This window comes from Bison bison, unplaced genomic scaffold, assembly GCF_000754665.1.
Source record: "Bison bison bison isolate TAMUID 2011002044 unplaced genomic scaffold, Bison_UMD1.0 scf7180017864162, whole genome shotgun sequence".
Classification (NCBI taxonomy): domain Eukaryota; kingdom Metazoa; phylum Chordata; class Mammalia; order Artiodactyla; family Bovidae; genus Bison; species Bison bison.
In genome coordinates this window covers 4364758-4383252 of record NW_011494734.1, presented here as the reverse complement: position 1 = coordinate 4383252, position 18495 = coordinate 4364758, and the positions used below count along the sequence as shown (strand labels likewise).

General features: G+C 40.9%; 1 protein-coding gene across 1 annotated transcript in view; it reads right to left on the bottom strand.

Annotated features, from left to right (window-relative positions):
- Positions 1–18489, bottom strand: part of STARD3NL (STARD3 N-terminal like) — a 62183-nt gene extending 43694 nt beyond the window's left edge. Inside the window, exon 1 of the mRNA XM_010841495.1 lies at positions 18394–18489. The gene's annotated coding sequence lies outside the window, so the exon portion shown is untranslated. The remainder of the gene's footprint in view (positions 1–18393) is intronic.
- Positions 18490–18495: the final 6 nt, after the last annotated feature.

Sequence of the window (18495 nt, the reverse complement as noted above, 5' to 3'; positions counted from 1 at the left end):
CAGTTTTCATTCTTTGGCATTGCCTTTCTTTGGGATTGGAATGAAAACTGACCTTTTCCAGTCCTGTGGGCACTCCTGAGTTTTCCAAATTTGCTGGCATATGGACTATAGCACTTTCACAGTATCATTTTTTAGGATTTGAAATAGTTTCGCTGGAATTCCACCATCTCCATTAGCTTTGTTCATTGTGATGCTTTCTAAGGCCCTCTTGACTTCACATTCCAGGATGTCTGGCTCTAGGTGAGTGATCATACCATTGTAATTATCCAAGGAGCGGTGGCTGTACGGGTGCAGGAGGGCCTAGAGGAGCTATTCCACATTCAAGGTTAGGAGCAGTGGCGGTGAGGAGATACCCCTCGTCCAAGGTAAGGAGCAACGGCTGCGCTTTGCTGGAGCAGCCGTGAAGAGATACCCCACGTCCAAGGTAAGAGAAACCCAAGTAAGACAGTAGGTGTTGCAAGAGGGCATCAGAGGGCAGACACACTGAAACCACACTCACCGAAAACTAGTCAATCTAATCACACTAGGACCACAGCCTTGTCTAACTCAACGAAACTAAGCCATGTCCTGTGGGGCCAACCAAGACGGGCGGGTCATGGTGGACAGCTCTGACAGAATGTGGTCCACTGGAGAAGGGAATGGCAAACCACTTCAGTATTCTTACCTTGAGATCCCTATGAACAGTAGGAAAAGGCAAAATGATAGAATACTGAAAGAGGAACTCCCCAGGTCAGTAGGTGCCCAATATGCTACTGGAGATCAGTGGAGAAATAACTCCAGAAAGAATGAAGGGATGAAGCCAGAGCAAAAACAATAACCAGCTGTGGATGTGACTGGTGATAGAAGCAAAGTCCGATGCTGTAAAAAGCAATACTGCATAGGAACCTGGAATGTTAGGTCCGTAAATCAAGGCAAACTGGAAGTGGTCAAACAGGAGATGGCAAGAGTGAACGTCAACATTCTAGGAATCAGTGAACTAAAATGGACTGGAATGGGTGAATTTAACTCAGATGACCATTATATCTACTACTGCGGGCAGGAATCCCTTAGAAGAAATGCAGTAGCCATCAAGGTCAACAAAAGAGTCCAAAATGCAGTACTTGGATGCAATCTCAAAAACGACAGAATGATCTCTGTTTGTTTCCAAGGCAAACCATTCAATATCACAGTAATCCAAGTGTATGCCCCAACCAGTAATGCTGAAGAAGCTGAAGTTGAACGGTTCTATGAAGACCTACAAGACCTTTTAGAACTAACACCCAAAAGATGTCCTTTTCATGATAGGGGACTGGAATGCAAAAGTAGGAAGTCAAGAAACACCTGCAGTAACAGGCAAATTTGGCTTTGGAATACAGAATGAAGCAGGGCAAAGGCTAATAGAGCTTTGCCAAGAAAATGCACTGGTCATAGCAAACACCCTCTTCCAACAACACAAGAGAAGACTCTACACATGGACATCACCAGATGGTCAACACCGAAATCAGACTGATTCTATTCTTTGCAGCCAAAGATGGAGAAGCTCTATACAGTCAACAAAAACAAGACCAGGAGCTGACTGTGGCTCAGATCATGAACTCCTTGTTGCCAAATTCAGACATAAGCTGAAGAAAGTAGGGAAAATCACTAGACCATTCAGGTATGACCTAAATCAAATCCCTTATGATTATACAGTGGAAGTGAGAAACAGATTTAAGGAACTAGATCTGATAGATAGAGTGCCTGATGAACTATGGACGGAGGTCTGTGACACTGTACAGGAGACTTTAGACAAAACAAACTAATAAAAAAGATTAGCTTATCAGGTTGTTGTGATTCACCTGTTTACCAGCCCTCCATTCTGGGCAGCTAGGAGTAGGAATAAATGAGAAGGGGCTACAGTGCAGTTAAAATAGCATCAAAAACATAAAACACTAAGAAACAAACTTAAAATATATGCAAGGTCCCAACACTGAAAACTGTAAAACACTGTTGAAAAAAATCAAAGAAGATGAAAATAGACAGGCAGCTGATCAGGTTTACGGATTGGCAGGAATCATGGTTAATATTTCTATTCTTCCCAAATTGATTTGGAGATTCAACTCAATCTCAACCATAATCTCATCAAGCTTTTTTGGTAGAAAGTGACAAGCTAAATTTAAAATGTATATAGAAATGCAAAGAAATGAGAATGTCCAAGGCAATCTTGAAAAAGAACAAAACTGGAAAACACTCTACTTAAAGACCTTCTGCAACACTTCAGTAATGAAGACAGTGTGGTACTAGCATAATGATCAACAGACAGACCAGTTGAACATAAGGGAGAGTCTAGAAAGAGATCTGCACTTATATGATCATGTTACTTTTGACAAAGATGTCAAAGCAATCCAACTGGAAAAACAATGTATGATGCTGAGACAGCCAGATATCAAAACTGAAAAAAAAAAAAACAAAAAACAATGAACCTCAAACCCTAACAAACACCATGCAAAAAATAATTCAAGATGGATCATAGATCTAAACATAAAACCTAAAAAGATAAAGCTGTTATAAAAATTTGCAGGAGAATATTTTTAAAACCTCTTTGTAGGCAAGTTTTCTTAAAAGACACAAAAAGCCAAAATCATTTTTTTTTTAATGTGTAGGCTGTCATAAGGTGTTTCCATTGGCCAGATGCAGTGAGTTGAATATAAAAATGAATAATGACTGTAAAGTTGGAATTTATGTTGGAAAAATTAAGAAGTTTCATGAGTCTACAGTAATACTGCAAAAGAGGGAGAGGGTAGTTCTCTTTTACAAGAAACAAATGTTAGATTAAAACGTAGAACAAATGATAAAATAAGAAATATCAACAGTTTGTAATCCCCAGCTGGAGTAACTAATTCAGACAAGGATCTTTACTGGATGCCTAAAATTATTAAAACATTGTTGAAGAATAGATATTCAAAGTCTCAAAGTGTCTTAGATTATATAAGAATTTCATTAGGAATAATATACCTTTATAGTAGAGAGATCTGGCAGTCTCCACCTGTACCAACTAATCAAACAGCATTACCAATACTAGAGCAAGTTGACACTATGTGCCTTTTAAAGTGATACAATCAGAAGTCTGTAACATCAATTATAATGTTCCTGTGCAAAAAAAGTTTAACCTAAATTCCATAAGGATACAATCAAACACAGTATGTGGGATATTCTACAAGACAGTTATCCTGAATCTTGAGCAAAGTCAACATGATGAAAAACAAAACAAAAACAAAAGGTAAGAAAGCAGTGTGTACACTCTTCAAACTTAAAACGTAAAAAGAGCCACAACCATCAAAAGTAATGCACAAGCCTAGACTGAATCCTGAATAAAACAAAAACTAAAAACCCAAAAGATAAAGCTACAAAAAACAACTGAAAAACTGATTATAGTTTAGTATTCTGGTTATGAAATTCTTAACCTCTGAATAATTCAGAAAAACAAGGATAGAAGGATGTTTTGGGATGGGGCTGCTCTATCAATCCACCTAGTACATACAAACACAATGGCACCCCACTCCAGTGTTCTTGCCTGGAGAATCCCAGGGACGGGGGAGCCTGGTGGGCTGCCACCTATGGGGTTGCACAGAGTCGGACACGACTGAAGCGACTTAGCACATACATATGTGTGTGTTTATATGTGAATAAAAGTAAATTCTCACTGTGAAAAATCATTAAGTTACCTTTAAGTATGAGCTACCTCTGAAAGCAGAATAAGGAACTGGAAAGATCCTAGAAAACTTCTTAAATTGTTTTATAAAAGAGAACAAACACATGGAGATTTTGTAAACACATCTTTGTACCACAGGGTGGCTAAGAGTTGGACAGAACTGAAGCTACTGAGCACGCACACATACGACAACTTAGACACATTAACAGACTCAAAGGAAAACCTACGTAAGATTTCTGGGCATCCAAATCATTCTGCCCCTAATAAAAATACTGAATTTCCAAGACACAAACGGAGATGGCTGAAGACTTCTAAAATGCGTGTGACTGAAGATAGGAGTCATCCTATCTGGATTTTTGAGCCAATACCGAATATCTAATAATTGTCTTTTTTTTTTTAATCATTGTCATCAACAAGGCTTTATTAAATGAAACAATAAAGTGCACATCACACAGTGGTTTGTGGTCTAAAGTTTGATCTGATCTTTAGTGAAAATGTACACAAGCCATTACTCTATCGTAAGCTTTTAAAAAGTCAAATTTACCCTTCATTTGTTCCATCCGTTAGTACTCACACTCTTCCCAGACACTGGGGAGAGACAGGTCTACCACAGCATCATGTACCACATGTTTTACTCCTGCAGCTGACTTATTCCACTGGGACCTACATTTCAACTGCACTTCTTTCTTTTTCTTACTTTTCTTCAAGAATTAGAAGTCCAACTCCATAGTAATATCCCTATATACTCACTCCATGGTTGTATTCTGAATACTGTACTTATGTTCCAGATGTCCTATTTTCTAGAGCTGTTAACACTGAGAAGTAAGAAAAGCTTTTATTCCATCCTGATAAGTCTGCTCACCATTTGCTGCTATGTGTTCTGCTCTCTTCCTGCTTCCACACATTCAAGGCTCTCCATTCAAATTCTGTGTCATTTCGTGCAGTTTCATCTCATTTAATAATTTCTCTTAATATCAACACATTAAAGTAACTGTGTATGTATAACGAGAATTTAACTTTTTGACAATCTGTTTCAAGACTCAAATTTATTTAGAATTTAGCATCAATGACTTGGAAAAAGTAAAGCAGAAAACAAGTATATTTTGAAGTTTTTAAGTCACTCCTCTCACTGATCTCCCAAGAACAAACCTGTTCTTATGGCAATCACTTCCATACCAAAATTAAAAATATCAGTGAACTTTTATTTGACATATAACACAGAAAGAAATATTAAGATTTAAAGATAGCTGGGCAAATATATATTGTTTTCATAATTTATAGGCAAAGCATTTATTAAGAAACTGAATCTGGATATATACTATAAGATTTAAGAGTTGTACCTGTTAAGTTTTGAAAATTCAGCGTCTGCCAAGAATATACCTCATCTACTTCACTTACTCCACAAGTACACTTTTAATACCAAAAATATGTCAAGTCCTCCTCTGAGCACTGGGGATGTGGCAATGAATAAAATTGAAAGAATGCTCTCCTCTAACAGAGTTTACTGTCTAGAGGGCAGGGACAGAGGATAAAGAAGCAGTAACCTGAACCCAACTGTAAACAGCTTGCTTGGTCAGGATGACGTCACTGAAGTCATTACAGGTGAAAAAAGGTGGAGCAGAGACTAGTAGGAGATAAGGAGGAGATGCCACATAGGTATCAGGAAAAAGAGCAGGGCTACTGGAGGGAAGAGGATGGGTGAGGCCGTGAGGAGGGGCAGAGCTGGCCAGGCAGGAGTTCAGCCAGGTCATCAGCTTCCAGCTTTGCAAGAACTGACAGGAGAGGAGCACGAGGTGCTGAGAAGTTAACAACCTGGGGGAGCCTTGGAGGACCTCACAGGCCACAGTAAAGACAGTGAATGAGGTGGGAAAACACCAGAAGCTTTTCAGAAGAAGAGAGTGAAGTGAAGTGAAGTGAAGTGGCTCAGTCGTGTCTGACTCTTTGTAACCCCATGGACTGTAGCCTACCAGGCTCCTCCCTCCATGGGATTCTCCAGGCAAGAGTACTAGAGTGGGTTGCCATTTCCTTCTCCAGGGGATCTTCCTGACCCAGGGATCGAACCCGGGTCTCCTGCATTCCAGGCAGATGCTTTAACCTCTGAGCCACCAGGGAAGCCCAAAAGCCTGATGCAACTTAAGCTTTAGGAGGCTCTCTGGCTGAGAGAGGCAAAGAAGCAGGGAGTCTATTTAGCGGACTATGGTGGCTGTAATTCAGGAGACAGAAGATGTAGTGCCTTAGTAGACAAGGGTGGTGATGGTGGTTGGTTCCAAATACAGAGCCAAATTAGTAAAGGGATAGATTGGGCACGAGATACAGGACAAGGAGAGGACTAGAAGTCAGCTGCCAGACTTACAGCCTGAGAAGATGGAGGGAGGGACTCGCTATTTACTGCAAGGGAGAAGCTGGAGGAAGGGCGACTCTGAGGGAGAACATCAGTGCAGTTTGGACACAACAAGTATAAGATACTTATTCATATCTAAGTGAAAATAAAAGCAAGCAGTAAGGTATGAGTCAGGAGTTCAGGGGAGAGGTCTGAGTTAGAAATAGAAATCTGGGAGTCAACAGCATGTAGATGGAGGTTATTAACAGCCATGAGATGTAACAGAAATTAGAATAGTCTCCCTTCTCTCCATAAAAGAAGAGGGGGAGGGATAAAAAAAAACAAAGAAAGTGCATGTATTTGTAGAACAGAAAATAATTATGAAGTGCTGCTAAGTCACTTCAGTCGTGTCTGACTCTGTGCAACACCATAGATGGCAGCCCACCAGGCTCCGCCGTCCCTGGGATTCTCCAGGCAAGAACACTGGAGTGGGTTGCCATTTCCTTCTCCAATGCATGAAAGTGAAGTCGCTCAGTCATGTCCGACCCTCAGAGACCCCATGGGCTGCAGCCCTCCAGGCTCCTCCGTCCATGGGGTTTTCCAGGCAAGAGTACTGGAGTGGGGTGCCATTGCCTTCTCCAAATTATGAGGTGGGCCCTATGTAAATCCTCTAGTTCAGTTTGGTCGCTCAGTTGTGCCTAACTCTTTGAGATCCCATGAACTGCAGCACGCCAGGCTTCCCTGTCCATCACCAACTCCCGGAGCTTGCTCAAACTCATGTCCATCATGTCAGTGAAGCCATCCAACCATCTCATCCTCTTTTTAAATCCTCGTTTCAATCGTAATTTAAATCCTTTAAGAGTTCTCATTTTCTTAAATTATAATCATCGAACACCTACAAAATGTAAAACTCCCAAAAGGTAATGCAATTTTTCTCTGTTCTCAGAAAAACTTCCAAATAGTCACAGAGAGCAAGTGTGCGTGCTGTCACTTCAGTCGTGTCTGACTCTTTGCTACCCTATGGACTAAAGCCCACCAGGGTCTTTTATCCGTGGGATTCTCCAGGCAAGAATATTGGAGTGGCTTGCCATGTCCTCCTCCAGGGGATCTTCCTGAGTCTGGGATTGAACCTGCATCTCTTATGTCTCCTGTGTTGCAGGCGGATTCTTTACCCACTGAGCCACCTGGGAAGCCCCAGTCAAGGAGGCAGATATATAAATATTACAAGGGGGTGATCAAAGAGAAGGGAAAGAAATCAAGTATATACTCTTGATAATAAACATGCCACTAGGATGTTGCTTGGTCCATGGGAGGATGAGTCAGCTGGACAGAGGAAGGTCTTTGACGATGTATATCTGTTCTACTACGGATCACAGGTTGACAAAGCTGCACTATTCCACACAGTAATCAAAGTCACGTTGGGTGGCCTATGTTGTCGGCTCACCAGCCTGCAGAGCTCAACATCTCAATAGTCAGTCACATCACCAGCACTGGCTGAGTCAGACGGCTGGAATGTTATAGCTATATCTCATCACTTTTCAAAGGTCGAGAGAGAGAGAGACAAACAAGAATATTATTTTATTTTTCTCTCATTTTTTTCAGAAGCTGCTATCAAGTGGCCCAGAATAACTGGAACAAAAAAGTCACCATAACTGCCTTCCTCCAGCTTCTACTGTCTCTCTTCAACATCTGGTTCTCCTCCTTATAAATCCCTTCTGGTGCTCAAACTGACTTTACAGCTTGTTCCCCTTTTTGAGATTGAGTTCTAACTTCTACATTCAAATATTTTTTCCAGAGCTGATCCAGAAACTCGTCTGTCTTAATTTTCCTAATCACAGAAGTTATACATAATCTCATTTTTCTTCATGAGTTAGTCATTTCCACAAGTCAAAATACTGCTGACTTTTTTTTTTGGTTGATGATTACCTATCATTTTCCAAAACTTTTTCTTCTCCCAAAAGAATTAAGTCTACTTTAACCTTTCCCCCCAAAATTACAATAGATCAGTTATAAAATATCTAATGATTATTATGGAGTTACCACTATTTTCCCCAATTTTGACCTCATTATTACTGTCAACCAGTCAATCACCAGCAGACTGTAAACCAGAGGAAACATGTTGCTCCTTAGTGCATATATTCTCAAGAATATATAAAGCTTCCTCTTAGGGATGTGTTGCCAGCTTTGGCAATAATGGAATCAACAGTCATATTACTGTCTAGACAGATGAAGGTCCTTCAGTTAAGAAACTTGAAATATATTCCAATGCATATAAGGACATTTTTGTGCTTTGTAATGCCACTTAAGTACTTATTGTAAGCAATTTTCAAACAAATGCTTTCAATTCTCAGAGTGGAACTCATGATCTACTGATCTAGATCTGAAAATCAGTATCTCGAGGCACTGAGTTTACTGCTATCCTAGGAGTCATAGGAAGGCAGCTAAAGATATAAATTTGTTTTAGTAACTGTCTTTCTTAATCTCAAAGACTAGAATCAAAAATGTGTTCATCATACATTCTTCATAAGCCTTCTCAAAGGCAGAGAAAACAAAAGCTAAATTCCATGTAGCCAGCTGATGATCAGACAGCAAAGCCAAGGTGGATATTTAGAAGCAAGCTTCATTTCCTCTTTACTCAATGACACAAGACTCCTCTGGAAGGGTAAGGGTTCCCACAGGTGTCACTCTAGCTTTCAGAGCCATCTTCTACTCACTGCTCCTGTAGTGGCTCCACAGCTGGTAGAAATGACACGCTAATAGCAATACTAGGAAGGATGTAACAGCAACTGTCCCTGGAGTTACCCAAGGCCAACTTCCCATCTCACAAACTATACCAAGTCAATAAAAGGCACTGCCGCTTATACGCTTGCCCGGGAATATCTACCAACAGGCAGAAGTTACATACATTATTTCCTATACTCTGATACACGGGTAAACATAGTTCTTTACAAAATTACTAATCTCTACTATAAGTCAAGATCTGAGGTTCAAAGCTTGGGTGCATGTGACTTAGAAGGACATTCAACCTCAAATCATGATAGCGAGATTTAAAAAAACACCAGCAGCCTTTCCTCTTTCTTCATCAGACTTTTTAGGCAGTCACAAAGGAAAACAGAGCCTTAAGAGATCAGCATCAGATGACTTTATCAACCTAGCCCATGCTTCAGAAAACAGGATCACATAAACAAAGACCACTAATTATAAGACTCAATACAACAATTAGCTGATACACCAATAAAACAATTTGAACTGCAGCCTAATGGTAAGAGTGGGCTGGGAGCATATGTTACAGAGAGAGAGGATATCACTAAAGTAAGACCTCTTTAAGCTCACAAGGTTCTCAATAAAGGTCTGAAACTACCATGTCTCAAAACAAAATCTGCTCTCAAATAATTTAAAAAGATAAACAATTACAAAATCAAAAAGAAAAATTTAAGAATGACTTAAAAATATTGATATTGATGTATAACATATATACACACATTATATATATTATACATATGTGTATATATATACATATATACACACATCTTATACATTATATGTATACATTATATATATAATGTATATGTATAATATATATATTATACACACACACACACACCTGTAAATACATAAAAATGCTTAAGGTAAGAAAAATTCAGTAAGATCTCATACATAAGCTTTCATAATTAAGAGACCATGTTAAACTTGATTCTTCTGCTGGCTCCATCTTTCAAACATTACATTCTTAACTGATGACCATGTCATTCCTCCCAATAGCTCTCATCAGTCTATTCCATGGTTTTCCCAGTCAGCGTTTATCCACATTACTCCAGTAATTCAGTCTACTTGCCTCCAAAACATTCTCTATACTGGAATCATGCTAGTTTTTCTAAAACGAAAGCCTGAAGGAACCACTTCCTCCCTCTGCTCAAAACTCCATTTCCTCACACCCAGAACTCTAGACGGACTAACTCAGGGGTGGTTTCCCTGTCCACGAGGTGGTTCGCACTGTCACTGTCTTTGTCCTAATACTCCAGCCTGGAGTGCCTTTTCGGGCAACTGCCAAACAATCAACAGCAATGAAAGCCTATTCATTGTTCAAGGAAGCTTAAGTCCCACTTCCTCAATGAAATCTTCTCTGATCCCACTGGAAGATTATCTGTCTTTACCAGTACTTCCAATCTTTCATACAATTTTACATATTGTTTACATGTCTTATTCTCAGTATTATACCAAAGGTCCCAGAAGACACTTCTGTATCCTCAGCACCTAGGGAAACACCTGGCCATGTGTTTGTTAGGCATTCTTTGTTATTATAAATTTGTTTAATAATAAATATTATTATACTTAATAATAAAAATTATATTTATATATTTTTATAAATTATATTTATATAATTATAAATAAATAATAAATATTGCTGTATAAAAGTATGGAGTCTGGGTACTTGCTACCTAAAGTTAGCCAAGTTTATACAGATGTCTGGAGTTCCAACATCAATAAACGAAGAATATTTCATCTCTGATTACTAGCATTGACAATGAAATTAATAAAAATGGTCCAACCTTCCCAAATTAATTTGGTCATCACTTTTTCGTTCCTACTTTGAATTCTATTTAGTGAAGTCACTCTAACAACACATTAGATAAACTGATACAAATATACGGGGAAAAAAGGAAGAAATCACTATATGAGTGGGAACCTACCAGGACCCTGTGAATAAACTGAAATGTATGAAGCATCTACCCCACGGAAACACTCTGCTAGATGCTGTAGGGAAAAGTGAGATGGGGAAGGCTGATCCTCAAGGAAAATATAATTTTATAGAGGAGGTAAAGCGGTTATACAAATAATTAGAAATCAAAGTCTAAGATGGTTGTAACACTAAAGGACAGAATTTTAGGTTCTTACGGCCAGAAAAAAACTTGATTAAAAACAAAAGCTGGGCTAAAAGAAAACGTATGGCTTCGAAAGAAATGAAAAGGTGACATCCAGCAAGGAAGAGGCAGACTAAATTAAAAACAGAGGAGAAGCAGGAGCACGTCCAAGAGACTGGGCTGCCCACAGCCTCAGGGGCCCACCTGAGGAGGCGCAGGGCAGATCCCAAGGCCACGCACAGACAGTGTGAAAGCGGGAGGCCGCTTTCACACCTAGAGCAGGGATACGAAGGCGCACGGGCTCACGGAAAAGGCTACAAAACCTGGAGAAGTCCACCTGTTACTGAAACAGGTAGAGAGCCGGGTCTTTTCCTACAGGGTTAAACTGGACTCCATTGGTTACTGGCTGTCAAAAAACTGAGGTATGGCTGTGGTTCACTTCTCCAGGATACTGAACTCCAGAATTTATGTCTCCTGGTTGTCCTATATGATATTGCCTTTAGCACCGGTACAGGCAGAGGTCATAAAAAAAAAAAAAAAGAAAAGTTATTGGTGACGCTGCTGAAGGACAAAGTACAGAACTTTCAAACTGAGTCTCTGCTGAGCAGCAGAGCACTAAAATTTCAAAGTGTGATGGATAGTCAGCCTAATTCTCATACTTTTTTGGCTTAAAAAAAAAGACAACTACCTCTAGTCTAGAAGCACCACCCCACCAATCTATTTCCAGAGACTTCCAAGAAGTGAAAACTTTTGCCCTCCACATAGAATCTATACCTGCGCTTTTAATCAAATGAATATACAGTTCTCTATGATTATCACAATGTTGCAAAGTCTCCACAAAAAAGACTACAATCTGATGGCCTGGGACCAAACCTTGTCCCAGTAAGTGATACTGCTTGTCTGTCTACTGGCTTGCATGGTGTTTTTAGTCACTAGATTAATTGCCAATATTAAAAGATAAGCATTTTTCACACAACTAAAATCCAGATCTCTAGCTTCTCTTGAAAAAGAGGCAATTCTGGCAATGCTCCCCTGTTCACTCAGGCACCTCACTGATAGCCCTGTTTGATCCTGCTGGCTTTTGTTTTGTCCCCTGATTTACCTCCAATACTTTGGCCACCTGATACAAAGAACTGACTCATTTGAAAAGACCCTGATGCCAGGAAAGATTGAAGGCAGGAGGACAAGGGGATGACAGAGGATGAGATAGTTGGATGCATCACTGACTCAATGGACATGAGTTTGAGTAAACTCTGGGAGTTGGTGATGGACAGGGAGGCCTGGCATGCTACAGTCCATGGGGTTGCAAAGAGTCGGACACGACTGAGTGACTGAACTGAACTTACATAGTCTTTGGGTCCCTAACAGTTTGTGGCCAGTCTGCTGGCTACACAAGGCCAGAGTTTACAAAGAACACTGACGAGTTTCACATCCAATATGACTGCTTACTACTCGTGTAATCCCAAACAAGTCACTTAACCCTCTCCACGCCTCAGATTCTCCTTGCACAAAATGAAGATAATACGACCCATCTTAAAGGGCTGTTGAGAGGAATAAGTTAGTTTAGTAAAGCAGTGATTCTTTACGTGTCTATGGAGGGAAGGACTCTGCTCACACACTCCAGGACATGTGGCAAAGACTGGAGACATTTTTGGTTGTCACAACTGGGGGGAGTGGGGAGTGGTATCCAGGGAGGGTAGAGCCTAGGTATGCTGCTAAACCCCTTACAACTCATAGGACAGTCCCCACCACAAAAAATTATCCAACCTAAAATGTCAACAGTGCTCAGGATACCAAATCCTGACATAAAGCATTTAAAAGGAATGCTTAACACAGAGGAAGCCCTCTCAGTTATTATCAGTAATAACAGAAGCAAGCCCTAGCTGGGCCTCCCACCTCAGCTGAAGAAAACTCTTAATTTCTCAAGAGCTCCTTCTGCTACCTTGGAGGAATTTAACAAATAGGGAAATGTACTTGAAATTCCCTGGTTCTATGTCATTCATTCAGCAGGTCATTAATCAATTAAAGAACCATGAGAATATATTTTCCTAAAACAAAAAGCAAACAAGAACATCCTCTAGTGAGCAACAATGCAGTGTCAGAAAAGTAAACTGTCCTGGAAAACACGGAACACAGAAACTGGTGATTACTGCAACTTAGAAGGCACCAGACTGAATTTCCTCCAGCTCCTAGTTTAATACAGAGGATGCCCATTAATCCCAAGAAATTTTTTAGAAAACTGTGATGAGAGGGGAAGTAGAAGAGAAAGGTTTTGCTCTTTCATTTTATTAATTAATTTTTACCTTTTTTGGCTGCCCTGAGCAGCATGTGGGATCTTAGTTCCCCAACCAGGGACTGAACCCATGTCTCCTACCAGTGAAGCTCCAAGTCTTGACCACTGGATCACCAGGAAAGCCCCAAGAAATAGGCTTTAAACTAAAGAGCCTACCAAACCAGATACCAGCCACCGCTTGCCCAGGAAGATCCCGTGGGCTTAAACAGCTCAGTTGGGGATCCTTGGGGAGAGTTCCTGCTTTGGGTTGGAGTCACAACAAGAGGTGTCTTCCAGATGTAGGGCAGCTCAGTAGCAAGCAAGTCAAACAATCTGGAAAGGCCTCAGCCGTGCTAAAATACACTTAAGAGGCTACCAGGAATTCTGCAGCAGGACATCAGAACGAGTGCCAGCCCGTGCTGCCATGAACCAGGAGTGCTGATCAAGCTCCGTAGCCCAGCACTGCAGGAATCTCTGACTCGTCCTCTGGCTTCAGTTTTCTCAGTCACTATTAAAAAGTGGAACTGCTGTTATTTTTTTCCCAAAACCATAAACACAGAGAACACTGATTCTTATTTGCAACAATGTGCCTTCAATACTTATAGCACAAACATCTGAGTTCCTCTCAAGGGACCCCTTGGTAACTGTAGCAGTCAGACCCTTAACTGTAACAGGAAAGAAGTTCTGCTGAATCAAGGCCAAGAAAAGCATTAAAGACGCTTCTAGCAAAGGTGAGGTAGTAACAGTTCTACAAATCTAAAAAGGCTAAACTAAAGGGCTCTATCATTTATTTAAAAAAAAAAAAACACTTTTCAAGTCTAAAACGAATTGTTAAATCTCTTTTAAGCTCAAGTTAACATATATTTGAACACCCACGTACAACATCGTATGCTACCAAAGATATCCAGATTGGTAAACTGCATCACAGAGCAAGACTACCAGAAGTGCTGTCAAAGAGAAGGCTTCCACTAAAGAGACAGAGGAAAGGAGCAAAGACGGACACAGTGGCACTGGTAGAACTTTGGCTGCAACTGTTTATGTAGAACGCATTTCAGGCTGCAGGCAGAGCACAAGCAATGGCACTAAAGCTGGAACGGCCAGGAGTCCAGTTTGGGGCACTGGGTTCATGGTGGAAGGACAGCACTGTAATCTGAGGCCAAATCATGACAGCTTGGACCTTCAGAAGGTGTAAGTCAGCTGCACAAACTAATTCCAGTAACATTATTCTGATTTGACTAATAGAAAAGTTGATCACCATTAAGTTATTGTGCTATGCTTAGTCACTCAGTCATGTCCAACTCTTTGTGACCCCAAAGTCACTCAGTCGTGTCCAACTCCTGGCTCCTCTGTCCATAGGATTCTCCAGGCAGGAATACTGGAGTGGGTTGCCATGCCCTACTCAAGGGATCTTCCCAACTCAGTGATCGAACTCAGGTCTCCATCATTGCAGGCAGATTTTTTACCATCTGAGTCACTTATAGGAGAGTCAAAAAGCTCTCAGAAAGTAAATTTAGCTATTTGTTAATTTACTATAATTCATCAATAGTATCTCAATCATAATTAATAAAATAAGCAAATGTTAGAAATAAAGAAGGAAGAAGGAAATGGCAACCCACTCCAGTGCTCTTGCCTGGAGAATCCCAGGGACGGGGGAGCCTAGTGGGCTGCCGTCTATGGGGTCACGCAGAGTCAGACACGGCTGAAGCGACTTAGCAGCAGTAGCAGCAGAAATAAAGAATGGGTATTTTTAAATTGTATGAGGAAACTGACCCCCTTTTCAATAATATAATTTAGAAATGAATTTTGACTCATTTTCAAAAATGATAATGCATTACTAAGAAAGAGAAGTTGTCTTCCTGAGCTGGCTCAACAGCTTCCTCAATTATAGGAAGAAACCATACTTGCCAACAGAAACCATGAACCAGCAAATGCTCAGCGATGTTCCCGTACTTGTAAGCAAATGGTTAAAGCTGGGAAAACAACACATTGTAAACTCCCTACAAAGATTTGTGAAGTTGAAATGTAAATTTTAAAGTCATTTTGAAGCCACTTTCTACTAAGAAAACCAAGGTTCACAAAGAAAGTTTACATATGCTCACTGCTGAAAAGAGAATTAAAATACAGTACGGGGCTGTTTGGGGGCTTCCCTCAGAGCTCAGTCGGTAAAGAATCTGCCTTCAATTCCTGGGTCCAAAAGATCCCCTTGAGAAGGAAATGGCAACCCACTCCAGTATTCTTAACTGGAGAATCCCATGGGCTACAGTCCATGGGGTCTCAAGAGTCAGACATGACTTAGCGACTAAACCACCATCACCACCACCAAGGGGCTATTTTAGCCCAAGTAGCAGCACTGTCTCATCTTTTTAAAAGATGCCTTGTATGAGTTTATTTAAAACTGCCTTGTATGAGTTTATGGACAGTAAATTCATGATGTTGAAATATTATATTTCTCTATATACCAAAACCCCTTGTGATGGACTGTCCATGAAGTTTAAGTATAGTAGAAAAAACATTAGGCTGAAAATTAGTAGGATGAAAATCTGATGCCAGTTCTGTCTCGAAAAGCACTGAAGAGGCTTCCCCAGTTTCACCTTTAAACTACGAGGATTGAATCATGATGTCTAAAGTGCTATTTCATAAAATATTAATTTCATAGTACAGAGTTGTTGTAATACACTCAGGGAGGTAGTGTATCACGGATCAAGCTTCAGTGACAGACTAACTGGAGTGTTCAAACCTGGGCTCCCTCAGTACCAGGTGGTAGCCTTATGCAGAAGTTTCCTCTTCTGTCAAGAAAGGATAACATTTACCTTTGCAACAGGAAAGAAGAGTCAGAAAGTATATAATGCCTCTGGTATATTGCAGGCACTAAATAAAGGCAGACATTAAGTCTCTGGCCAGTAAGATAAGTTCTAATGGAGAAGAGGAATCCACTTGACAAAGCAGTTTCCTAGAACTCAGCCTGGAGAAGAGCAGGGACTGAATGCCTGGCACATAAATACTGGGGAGGACTCACAATTGGGAGTGCTGCTGCTGCTGCTGCTGCTGCTGCTGCTGCTGCTGCTGCTGCTGCTAAGTCGCTTCAGTCGTGCCGACTCTGTGCAACCCCATAGACGGCAGCCCAGCAGGCTCCCTCGTCCCTGGGATTCTCCAGGCAAGAACACTGGGTGGGTCTGTCATTTCCTTCTCCAATGCATGAAAGTGAAAAGTGAAAGTGAAGTCGCTGAGTCGTGTCCGACTCTTAGCGACCCCATGGACTGCAGCCTACCAGGCTCTTCCATCCATGGGATTTTCCAGGCAAGAGTACTGGAGTGGGGTGCCAATGCCTTCTCTGACAGTTGGGAGTAAGAAGGATCAAAGCAGGAAGTAGAAGATAAACAAAGGCTCAGAGTACTGCAGATAGAAACAACGAACAGGAAAGAAACAGCGTGGGACACAGTGCTTGAGGGAAGAAGACATTTTTCCATTGAGGACCACTGGTGAAAAAACATATATAGTGATTTACTACAATGATTTCATAACCAATATAAAGCAGAAAGCGGGGTTAGCATTATATGAATGTCACTAAGAAAAATGAAGAGAGCTTTGACAATTCTTTGCCTGCAATTCCCACACGGATTGAGATGATCGCAATCCTGCCCACCTCTGAGTGCCACTTCCCCCACTACTGTCCTCCCACCTCACTCTCCCCTAGGTATACCCCACTCCAGCCACACAGCTTCTCTTCTATCTCTGGAACATATCAAGCTTCTTTTTCCTTTAGCTCCTTTGCATTGTTACTTCTGCTTGGAAACTTCCAGCAGATCTTCCCATGGCTGACTCATTCTAAACATTCAGATCTCCTCCACACTTCCTCAAGGAAATCTTTCCTGACCACCCATATCTAAATTTCCCCCCACATCCCAGTCGTGCTCCAGCCCCTGGTAATGTCTATTCTAGCATTTATCATTATCTAAAATTGTCATTTTTGTTTATATATTTATAGTATCTCCATCAAAATGGAAGGTCTTGAGGGCAAGACTATTATTTAAATGTTTCCACATTCAATCCTCAACATCTACAACAAAGAATGAGATGAGGCAGAAATGAGGCGATCATCAGAAAAATTTGTTCAAAGACTAAAGTCAAACGATAATAAACATCCTTCTGTGAACCTTAGTAAGGAAAAGTCCCCTGAAGCGGTTTTAATTTCATTTCTTTAATGCAGTTTTATGCAATAATGCAGTCTTAAAGGTCAATGTCTGAGACAGATTTAAAAAGAATGAATTCTTCATGACAATACAAAACATTATATATGGATACATATATTATACAGTACACATTTTTACTTTATGAGCATGAATTATGCCCCACCTTATTAGAACCCATAAATAAAGCATCTTAGGTATCCTAAGATGTTTTGTTTCATGAGGATATATGGGTAGATGGACTATATATGTGAATTATCTTTCAGAACTCTTCTCCACAAAGAATTCTGAGATAAACTGAACTAATTCCAGTATTAGTATGGAAAGGCTTGATCTGTTATTTTGTTACCTAGCTAAGCTTATCCAAACTATTACTGAATAAAGTGATGAGTTCAGTAATTTCACCTGTGAAACAGAAGAAAAAATGACATGAAGATGAATTGGCACTTTAAGAGAATAAGAAAAGTTCCACAATGTTAACTCATGTTTGAATTAAAAAAAATCCCTCTCTAATCCTAAACCAAAAAATAAGCATGCTACTGAGATTTCAAAATATGACCAGATACCCATGAGTGAGCAAAGCAGTGAACTGAAACCAGAGCCAGGACATTCGTGATTTGTGCTTTAATTTTTAAATTTTGGTTGGAACACAGCTTTCCTTGATGGGGAAAAAAAAAAAGAGGTCAGTAAGCGACCTTGTTCCTATAACCCACGCATCAACCTAGTCACCATTCTTGGTCACCATGGAGGGCCCAAGGGGCCAGCAGAGGGCTTGATTTCACCGAGGGCTCCGCAGGATGAAGGAATGGAGACCTCTCTACTAGCATCCATCCCCTGAATGCCCACCCAAACCTTGGATGAAAAGAGGCGCCGCAATCTGCAACTTCACTTCTGTACCCATCATAAACAAGCCCGCCAAGCCCCTCCTCCTCTCCAGAGGGCGGCGAGGGCCGTACAAACAAGCCGGGATGCTCGGTTCTGACCTCCGTTCGCGGGTCTCCAGTGAGCCCCGGGCAAATCATCTGATCCCGATGACTCAGTTTTACAATCTGTCAAATAGGGTGACTAGAAACCCAGCCTACCTCATCGGGTGGTTCCGGGCCGGCCGCCCCAGGCTGGCCGGGAGACCGCGGATCTGTGGCTGCGCCCGCGGCAGTCTCCGCCGGCGGAGGGGCGGGGCTCGG